We start from the raw sequence: 10,685 nt of genomic DNA, 5'->3' as shown, positions 1-10,685 counted from the left end.
GACATGCCCACACCTGTTCGTTTTCTCGCCCCAAGGAACGTTGAAGAGCCCCTCTGTAAGACAGCTGCCAGGGCTAGGAACCTGCCCTCCCCAGGGCTGCCCGTTGTTAACCTGTTCCCTCTAAGCTCCACACCTGCCCCTCAAAACTCTTTTCTGTGATGGTGGGCTAGGACCTTGCAAGCTGCTCTTGGTCTCCACTGCTGGGTGGCTGCTAGGTGCTGCCATCCCCTGGAGAAGGGATTGGCTACCTACTCTTTATTCTTGCCTCGGGAGTTCCATGGACAGAGGAGTCTGGTGGGCTACAGTCCATGGGGTCGCAAAGAGCCAGACACGACTGAGCGACTAACACATGAGGAGCTCAGGAGGAAGAATGAGAGGCTGGAGGAGGAAGGAGGGATCAGCCACTTCGCACTTGTGATCGCTCTGCTTTCTTTCTTCCTGTTTTTGGGAGGGTTAACCTTGGAGTAGGCAATGGCATGCCACTCCAGTACTCTTGCCTGGAAAATCCCATGGACGGAGGAGCCTGGTGGGCTGCAGTCCATGGGGTCACTGAGGGTCGGACACGACTGAGCGACTTCACTTTCACTTTTCACTTTCATGCATTGGAGAAGGAAATGGCAACCCACTCCAGTGTTCTTGCCTGGAGAATCCCAGGGACGGGGGAGCCTGGTGGGCTGCCGTCTATGGGGTCGCACAGAGTTGGACACGACTGAAGCGACTTAGCAGCAACCTCGGAGTGCTTCTTCCCCTGGTGGCAGCTGAATCTAGTCTGCAGTTTTCCCAGCGCTCACGGAACCAGCGTCATCACTCCTATGTCTCCACCCCACCCAGGTACCAGCACAGGCTGAGTCGCATCTTTCCTCAGGGGTCTGAAACTTACCTCTGTGGTGCCCCTCCCCGAAGCTTCTGCGTGTGAATAATTCCAACCTCTTCCTAGCGTTCCCAGCCTGAGGTGGTGGCAGTACTTATTTATGTGCATTACCATGTATGTAATATTCTCCTTGCCATTTTGGACTCCAGTATCCTTGCCTGGAGAATCCCATGGACAGAGGAGCCTAGCAGGTTGCAGTCCATAGGGTTGCATGGAGTCAGTCACAACTGAAATGACTAAGCATCCACGCACACACAGTAAATCCATCGTGTTCAATTCTTTCTGTTCAAGTGACTGGAGTGGCTTTTCCTTCTGACCAGACCTTGACTGATGTTCCAACAGATCCCACTTGGGCAGCTGGACCTGAGATGAGGCTGAAGGTGTTTATTTGTTCCATGTGTACCTTGGAGGGCGGGATGAGTGTGACAATAAGCTTATGTACCTGACCTGGAAGTGGACTCAGAAGACCTCTGTGTCATTCACAGTATCAACTTACACAAAGGCACCACGTAAGAGTTGCAAGTTAAGTTTTATTTGTTGGCAAGATGAGGACTGCAACCTGGGAGACAGCACCTCAGATAGCTCCGATAAACTGACCTGGAGACGCAGGGGGGAGGGTCAGTATATATGTGATATTGGTGAAGAGGGAGTGCATGCAATCAAGTGCATAATTTTGCAGAAGGCTTCTGCTAGTCATAAGGAGCAGACATCACCATGAAGGAATGTAGTGCTTTTCTAGATATGAGGATATGCAAGAATTGGGCTCATAAAATCAGTTCCTGAAAATATCTGATTATCTGAGGACCTGTCCTGCCAAGTTTTCCCCTGGGCACAGAGCGCCTCCTTCCTGCTCTCCACCCTGCACTCCCTTCGGGGTGTTGAAGGTCAGCAGCTGCAGCAGCACGTGATTTAACCCTTGTAGAGGTGGACAGCAAACGCCCCTGGCAGGTGCGAATTTGTAGTTGATACCAGCAAGTTCTCATCTTCTTGCAAACAGCTCTTCAGGGCCGAGGTTAAGCTGAGTGGTACTTGGCCCCATCATGGGACAGGAAACCGCTAAGACAGAAACATCATCTCACTGAGAGTCGGCAGTTTTCTCTACCTTGAAGGCATGAACAATGCTCAGTATATCTGTCTATCTATCTATAATTTATCTACCTACCTACCTGCCTATCTATCGATCTGTGCTTCCCAGGTGGCTCAGTGGTAAAGAATCTGCCTGCCAATGCAGGGTCAATCCCTGGGTCAGTAAGATCCCCTGCAGAAGGAAATGGCAACCCACTCCAGTATTCTTGCCTAGAAAAATCCCATGGACAGAGGAGTCTGGTGGGCTACAATCCATGGGATCAAGAAAGAGTTGGACATGACCTAGTGACTAAACAACTATCTATCATCCATCTATCCATCCATCTTATTTATCATCTACCTACTTATCTACCTATTTACCTATGCTCTCTATATCCTTTATGTTCCCACTTCTCTAACCTAACATTTGTTTTAAATGAAACATTAAGCATAAACAAAGCCTAGGAAGCACTTAGCTAGCATGATATACATTAATTCCATGCCTTTTCCAGGAAGGGTTTCTAATACGTTTCTAGGTTACTGCTAAGTCACTTCAGTCGTGTCCGACTCTGTGGACCCCATAGACGGCAGCCCACCAGGCTCCCCCGTCCCTGGGATTCTCCAGGCAAGAACACTGGAGTGGGTTGCCATTTTCTTCTCCAATGTATGAAAGTGAAAAGTGAAAGTGAAGACGCTCAGTCGTGTCCGACTCTTAGTGACCCCATGGACTGCAACCTACCAGGCTCCTCCATCCATGGGATTTTCCAGACAAGAGTACTCGAGTGGGGTGCCATTCAGATCAGATCAGATCAGTCACTCAGTCGTGTCCGACCCTTTGCGACCCCATGAATCGCAGCACGCCAGGTCTCCCTGTCCATCACCAACTCCCGGAGTTCACTCAGACTCACGTCCATCGAGTCAGTGATGCCATCCAGCCATCTCATCCTCTGTGGTCCCCTTCTCCTCCCGCCCCCAATCCCTCCCAGCAGGGTGCCATTAGTACTCATCAAATGCATTGCTTTAGGACAACAGTTGTTTAGAGGTTAAAATGTCATAAAAAAGCATTCCTATGGGTAGGAAAACCTCCGTATTTCTTTGAGAATATTCAATCAGAATTAATATAAGGAAAGAAAACTCCATGACAGCCATGGAGTCGAGCACTGTGGCATACAGGGCATTGAAGAGTGGCCCGCTCAGCTCTGTGGGGACTAGACGATGAGTGGGAACCCCTATAGGAGAAGGCAATGGCACCCCACTCCAGTACTCTTGCTTTGAAAATTCCATGGACGGAGGAGCCTGGTGGGCTGCAGTCCCTGGGGTCGCTAAGAGTCAGACACGACTGAGCAACTTCACTTTCACATTTCACTTTCATGCATTTGAGAAGGAAATGGCAACCCACTCCGGTGTTCTTGCCTGGAGAATCCCAGGGATGGCTGAGCCTGGCGGGCTGCCGTCTATGGGGTCGCACAGAGTTGGACACGACTGAAGCGACTTAGCAGCAGGGAACCCCTATAATGGCTGATGCTTGGAGTATGTCCTATGAAAGCAGCTTCAGACAAGATGGGGAGAAGGGACATCACAGTGGGGAAATGGTCCCTCACATTTAAGAGCAGTTAGTGAAGCGACTTAGCAGCAGCAGCAGCAGCAGTTACCACAGGGCATTGAGTAGAGATCCCTGTAGTTATCTATTTTATACACAGTATCAACAGTGTATATACATCCAAAAAAGAAGGGATATATGTATAGGCGAAGCTGATTCACTTGGCTGTATGGTAGGAATGATCACAGCATTGTAAGCAGACATATCCCAGTAAAAACTAATTTAAAAAATTGAAGCAATATACAACCACTGCAGCAATTAAAAGTGCTTAAGGTTAAAAAAAGCAGTTAGTAAACCATGTTTGTATTCCAACTCAGAGGCATATTTGACCATATGGTTTGCAAAGGGAGTTCCAAACTCCTAATTTATCCCTCTTCCCTCGTTCCCCTTTGGTAATCATGCTAGTTTTCTGTCTACGAGTATATTTCTGGTTTGTAAATGAGTTCATTTGTGTCCTATTTTAGACTCCATAGGTAAGTGATATGGCGCTCACCTTTCTCTTTCTGACTTAGTAGGCTCATCTCTAGATCCGCCCATGTTGCCGCAGATGGCACCGTTCCATTCCTTTTTAAGGTTGAGCAGTATTCCACGGTACATACGTGCCTCATCTTCTTCATCCATTCGCCTGTGCATGGACATCTAGGTTGCCTCCATGTCTTGGCTGTTGTAAACAGTGCTTCAGTGAACACTGGGGTGCGTATGTCTTCAAATTAGAGTTTTCATCTTTTCCAGATATATGCTCAGGGGTGGGGTTGTAGGATCATATAGTAACTCTCTTTTTACTTTTTGAAGTAACCTCCGCACTGCTCTCCATAGCGGCTGCAGCAGTTTACATTCCCACCAATGGTGTAGGAGGTAGAACCTCTTTCTACATGGTGGTGGGCAGAGCAGCCCTGCTTATAATCCAGCTGCCCCACCTCCACAGCCTGTTGGGATAGGAACTGCCAACATGTCCACTTTACGTTAGCAAAGTAAGACCAAGTGGCAGTCGTGGGACTGGATCTGGCTCCCAGGGGCAAAACCCTCCCCTTTTTAAAAAAAAAAAAAATTATGTCTGTATTTATTTATTTATTTTTGGCTGTGCTGGGTCTTCGTCGCTGTGTCGGCTTTTCTCTAGTTGTAGTGAGCAGGGGATTCTCTCTAGGGCTTCTCATTGCGGTGGCTTCTCCTGTTGCAGGGCACGGGCTTTAGAATATGGGCTTCAGCAGTTGCGGCTCCCAGGCCCTAGAGCACAGGCTCAATAGTTGCGGCACAGGAGGGACTTAGTTGCGCCAAGGCGTGTGCGATCTTCTAGGATCAGGGATTGAACCCTGTCTCCTGCATTGGCAGGTGGATTCTTTACCATTGAGCCACCAGGGAAGCCCCCGAACCCTCCCTTTTGCTAGCAGCTGTGCTGTCACTCCGGGTGGCTCACGGGTCATGGAAGGCGTCCACCAGGTGGGTGGTCTGGGACTAGGCCCTGCGGCACACGTAGCACGCGGACAGGTATTAAGCGCAGGGCCGCTCCACTTCCTGCCAGAGGTGTTCACAGGTGGGCACACGGGGGACCTATTTCAGACGGCAATGAATTCCAATTTGTCATTAACCAAAACAGTTCAAAAAACATTTGGCAAAAGACTGCGGGCTCCGGCACTATTTATGAGAACGGTTTAATGGGAGATCGTGCAGCTGCAGCAGATGGATGTCGACGGGGCCTCTCCTGAGCGTTCCACTCTGTTTTCTTTTGTCTTTGAATAAATTCGGAGGGTGCCACGTGCGAGCCTGGATGGATGGTTTTGAACTACAGCTAATTAAAAGCAGGCACCTCCCTGAGGGTTAGCTGTGAAGAAGTAAAATCACAGGGTGCATTCCTCGCTGATTTGGGCTGTTCCCTTCTGGAACAGAAGGGCTTTTGGCCAGGGTGCAATTGCAGCTGGGGAGCCCTTGGTGCACCGTGATGGAAAGTCCACGATGGAAATGAGATGCACAGTATCTTGTCCCTCCATCTCCACGTGGCTCTGCCAAAGAACCCTGCTTCACTCGGCTGTGCGGGTCAAGGGTTGAGGTGGCTCCTCTCCTGGCCGTGACCCTTCACAGCCTCAGAGAAAGGTTGGTCAACGCCCACAGGAGACTTCCTGGAATCAGAGATGCTTGTTCTCCAGGGCACATGTCTGCAGCTGATTTCCACGTGGGTAGCCCTGGACCTCCAGAGAGATACAGCCTTTAGGACCTAAGAAAGGCCTCTGGAAACTGGAATGTCTCGGAGAAATGCATCTTTTTCTCTGGTGGATGAAGCCAGCCTGCTCCTCAACCACCTTACTTTTGCATATGAAAGGCCTGGTAATTACTACTTTCATCCTTAAAGCGTGCAAGTGACATGCAAAATTAGCACTTGAGAGGATCCACTTTTAGACCTTGTTGTAAAGCAAAACTTATTATTTGAAGATAAATCAATTTCTGTTGCCTGTATTTGCAGTTTTCCCCAGATGGCTAATTACCAAAGATAAATGTGTATAAACACAAGGCTTATCCCTCTCCATCCATCTTCCCTGCCTGCCTGTTTATCCAGAGGTTAATAATCACAATCCTGTAGTGAATTGCCATAGTAATGGCTTTGATGGGCCCGACAAGTTTACGACCTTTTATTTCAAACAGAAGGACATGCGTTTCAAGAAAGGAAGGTCATTTTGGAGATGAATGTGCAGATAACTAGCCTCTCTGAAACTGAGCCAAAGGAAAAAGAAAATAGAAAACAAAGTATAAAGAGGTGGGGGGGGGACCCACACACAAGTGCACAAAGCAAATGCCATAAATGTCACGGAAATCGGTTTACAGCAAAATTCAATAAGGTTCCTGCAAGCATTAATTTTCATATTTTCTGTTTATGCACAGTTAGAATTATTCCTAGGCTTTGATTTATGAGAAAGTAAGACTGGTCATGATCAGTCAAATCCTCAGCAAATCTAGTTAAGGGCTGGAACTTCCATTCAGATAGGACCAACTACCTCTCTGGTCGAAAGGGCAGGGGGCCAGTGATTTGTCTCTATGGAGTGGCTTAGGTTGAGGGTCAGATTGTATTCTATCCTGCCTCCCCTGTCTGTCTGTTTTTCTCTTCCTTCCTTCCTTATTTCTTCTCCCCCTTCCTTCCTTCCTTCCTTCTTTCCTTCTTCCATCCCTCTCTATCATAATACACATGCATTATATCTGGACTGCAGGGAGATCAAACCAGTCAGTCTTAAAGGAAATCAACCCTGAATATTTATTGGAAGGACTGATGCTGATGCTGAAGCTGAAACTCCAATACTTTGGGCACTTGATGTGAAAGAGCCGACTCATTGGAAAAGACCCTGGTGGTGGGAAAGACTGAAGGCAAAAGGGGGCGGCAGAGGATGAGATGGTTGGATGGCATCACTGACTCAATGGACATGAATTGGAGCAAACTCCAGAAGATAGTGAAGGACAGGGGAGTCTGGCGGGCTGCGGTCCATGGGGTTGCAAAGTTGGACACCACTTAACAACTGAACAACAACACGTGACAATGAACTAACACAGAGAAATAAAATCTGCCCCTTCCCCCATCTCCCAGTTTTTGGAAAAGATTCATGCTAAGAGTTGACTAAAAAAATACAGCTCTGATATGTGCCATTTACAAATGTTAACTCATTTTTCCCTCATAAAACTATGGAGTTACTATAATTATTCCTATTTTATAGGTGAGAAAACAAGAACCCAGAGAGAAAAATAACACACCAAGCACCATAAGGGCAGTCCGTCAGGCTGCCATAACAAAATACCATAGGCTGGTTGGTTTATAAACAACAGCAATGTAAAAAAAAATTATTTATTTTATTTATTTGTTTTTGAATGTGCTGGGTCTTTACTGCTGTGTGAAGTCTTCTCTAGTAGCAGCAGGCGGGGCCTGTTCTCTAGCTGTAGTGCTCGGGCTTCTCACCGCAGTAGCTTCTCTCGTTGCAGAGCAGGGGCTCCAGGTGTGCTCGGGCTTCAGTGGTTGCAGTTCACGGGGTATAGAGTGCAGGCTCAGTATTTGTGGCTCAGGGGCTTCACTATTCTCAGCATATAGAATCTTCTCAGATCAGGGATCGAACCCGTGTCCCTTGCACTGGCAGGCAGTCTTATCTGCTCTATTACCAGGGAAGTCTGTAAACAACAGAAATTTGATTTGTGTCATTCTGGAGGCTAGAAGTCCAAGATCAAGGTGCTGGCAGTGAGGACCCACTTCCTGGTTCACAGAGGGCAGTCTTCTCATCAGCAGAAGTCAGGGAACTCTCTGGGGTCTCTTGCATAAGGGAAGTGAACCCAGTTATAAGCGGTCAGCCCTCACGACCTAATCACCTCCCAAAGGTCATACCTCCTTCACACTGTGAGTTCAGGTTTCGACATACGAATTTTGTGGGCAACACAACATTCAAACCATAGCAGGGAGGAAATCAGATGTCCATTTTTCCTCGCTTAAAGAGAAGGTCATCTGGAGATAGTCTCGATTTCCAGGAAATTTGGTTTTGCATTATTCAGCACCTGATAATTAGGACCTAGGGGAAAAAAAAAAGACCCCTTTCCCTATTTGATAAAGATTTGTGTAACTTACTGCTCATTATATTTGGACATCCATGAGGTCTTGAGTTGCAGCGTGTGGGATCTAGTGCCCTGACCAGGGATTGAACCCAGGCCCCCTGCACTGGGAGCATGGAGTCTTAGCCACTGGACCACGAGGGAAGTCCCCAGAACACAGTCTTAAGGTGGCACAGTTGTTTAGAGCTTAGTATATCATGTCTTGGATATAAGATACCGAAGTCATCTGGAAGAAGAATGCCGGGTAAGATCCTTGGAGAGAAACATTAAGGCATCGCTGGCCCCTACATTCTGGTTCCCTTGCTCATATCATTCTTTAGTATAGGGTAGGGCTTCTCCGGTGACAGGAATACAACACAGGGATAGGACATTTTTTCTACTTCTCTATTTTTTTAGTAGTATTGTTTTTTATATGTTGGCCCAATTTATTTATTTACTTTTTGGCCGTGTGGCATGTGGATCTTTGTTCCCCAACAAGAGATCGAACCTGTATTCTCTGCACTGGAGGCTTGAAGTCCCAACCAGTGGATGACCAGGAAAGTTCCCTCCAGTTCCCCATTGTTAGCATCACAACCCTTGGTGCCTAAAACAACACTTGTTTTGCTCATGAATCTACTACATATAAGGGCTTCCCTGGTAGGTCAGCTTGTAAAGAATCTGCCTGCAATGCGGGAGACCTGGGTTTGATCCCTGGGTTGGGAAGATCCCCTGGAGAAGGGAAAGGCTACCCACTCCAGTATTCTGGCCTGGAGAATTTCGTGGACTGCATAGTCCATGGGGTCATAACTGAGCAACTTTCACTTTCACTACCGCATATGTGAGGGCTTGGCAGGGACAGCTCATTTCCGCTCCACTTGGCATCTTCCTGGGGTGACTGAGAGGTTGAAGATTGGGAGGATTCCGCCCCCCCCACCCCCCGCCAAAAGCTCGCTTACTCACCTGCTGATGGCTGTTGACGGTGTCAGCTGGGACCCTCCCTAGGCTGTGGGCTGAACACCTATATCCAGCCTCTAGATAAAGGCGTCCACAAAACATGGTGGCTCGATTTCAACAATAAATGTCCCAAGAGAGAGTCAGCTGGAAATGGTATTGGTGTGTTTTTTTTTATTTTTTGGCTGCAGCGGGTCTTAGTTTGGCATATGGGCCCTTAGTTGCAGCATGTGGGATCTAGCTCCTTGACCAGGGATCGAACCCAGGTTCCCTGCATTGAGAGTGCAGAGTCTTAACCACTGGACCACCAGGGAAGTCCCAGTATTGGCTTTTTGAATCTAGCCTGGGTGGTCACATGGTATCTGCTCTGCCGCAGTTGATGTGTTAGACACACACAGCCTGTGTTCAGGGAGAAGAAAGTCTGAGGCGTATCAAAGACTTTGCAAATGTATTTTTAAATCATCACAAGCTTTATCTGTAGAAGCTTGGTGAACACTTTTTTCTTCTGATCTGATTCAGGCTGAAGACATTGCACTGCCTGTTCCCATGCTTCTATATAGCACCAGAGTAAAGGGAATGATGCCTGAGACAGCGGCAGCTGGGCTGGTCATTGCCATCAATAGGTGACCCTGCAGTACTAGAAATGAAGCGAAAGTGTTAGCTGTTTAGTCGTGTCTGACTCTTTTCAATCTCATGGACTGTAGCCCGCTAGGCTCCTTTGTCCATGGGATTTCCCATTCAAGAATAGTGGAGGGGGTTGCCATTTCCTTCTCCAGGGGATCTTCCTGACCAGGGATCAGACCTGGGTCTCCTGCATTGCAGGCAGATTCTTTCCTGTCTAAGCAACCAGGGTGGCCCAAAGTACTGTGGAGGCTCCAAATATTAAAGGGGAGTTTTGGCACCCATGGGGTCCCCAGGTGGCATAGGGGTGAAGTATCTGCCTGCCAATGCAGAAGACATGGGTTTGTTCCCTGGGTCAGGAATATTCCCTGGAGTAGGAAATGGTAAGTGGCTCCAGTATGCTTGCCTGGAGAATCCCATGGACAGAGGAGTCTGGCGGGCTACAGTCCATGGGGTCGCAAAGTCAGACACAACTGAGCGCACACGCTGGTACCTGTACAGTCACTCTTGGCTTTCCGTCTTTCCCAAGCATGGGTGCAGAGGGGGATTCAGCTCTTCCAGCCTGCCCTCCCAGCTGGCTCTGGGAACAAACCACAGCCTCTTCCTGATTGGGTGGTTCTGCAGCCAATCATTGTGAGACTCTGAGAAGGCATAAGTAACACAGGCAGGGAAGTCACAGAGGTCTGGAATCTCAGAGCACCAGCTGGACTTGCTTTTCACCCTGGTTGTGAAGAGCTACATCTGCTTGTGCTGCTCCTCCCCACTTTCCTCTGGATGGTTCTACTTCCAACCATATGTCAGCAAGGCTTGAAGTGGGCACTTTGATGCCTTTAGAAAATTTAGCTCAGATCTCCCCTGGGAAGGCAGACCTGTGCCCAACCCAGCAGTGATCCCCAGGGGCATTTCTGTCCCCTACTAAAGCGCCATTCTCTCTCCCTTAACATCTTATCAGGGTCTAAGAGCTTCTGGTTAAGAAGCACCAACCCCTGGAATAGGACCCACCTTAGACCCTCAGCAGCTAAGGGAATT

General features: G+C 48.2%; 1 non-coding gene across 1 annotated transcript; it reads right to left on the bottom strand.

The window, feature by feature from the left end:
- Positions 1–9,276: 9,276 nt before the first annotated feature.
- On the bottom strand, positions 9,277–9,349 carry TRNAE-CUC (transfer RNA glutamic acid (anticodon CUC)). The gene has a single exon. It is a non-coding gene; the product is annotated as a tRNA-Glu (tRNA).
- Positions 9,350–10,685: the final 1,336 nt, after the last annotated feature.

This window comes from Bos javanicus, chromosome 25 (assembly GCF_032452875.1).
Source record: "Bos javanicus breed banteng chromosome 25, ARS-OSU_banteng_1.0, whole genome shotgun sequence".
Taxonomy (NCBI): Eukaryota; Metazoa; Chordata; class Mammalia; order Artiodactyla; family Bovidae; genus Bos; species Bos javanicus.
This window is presented reverse-complemented; position numbering and strand designations above follow the sequence as displayed.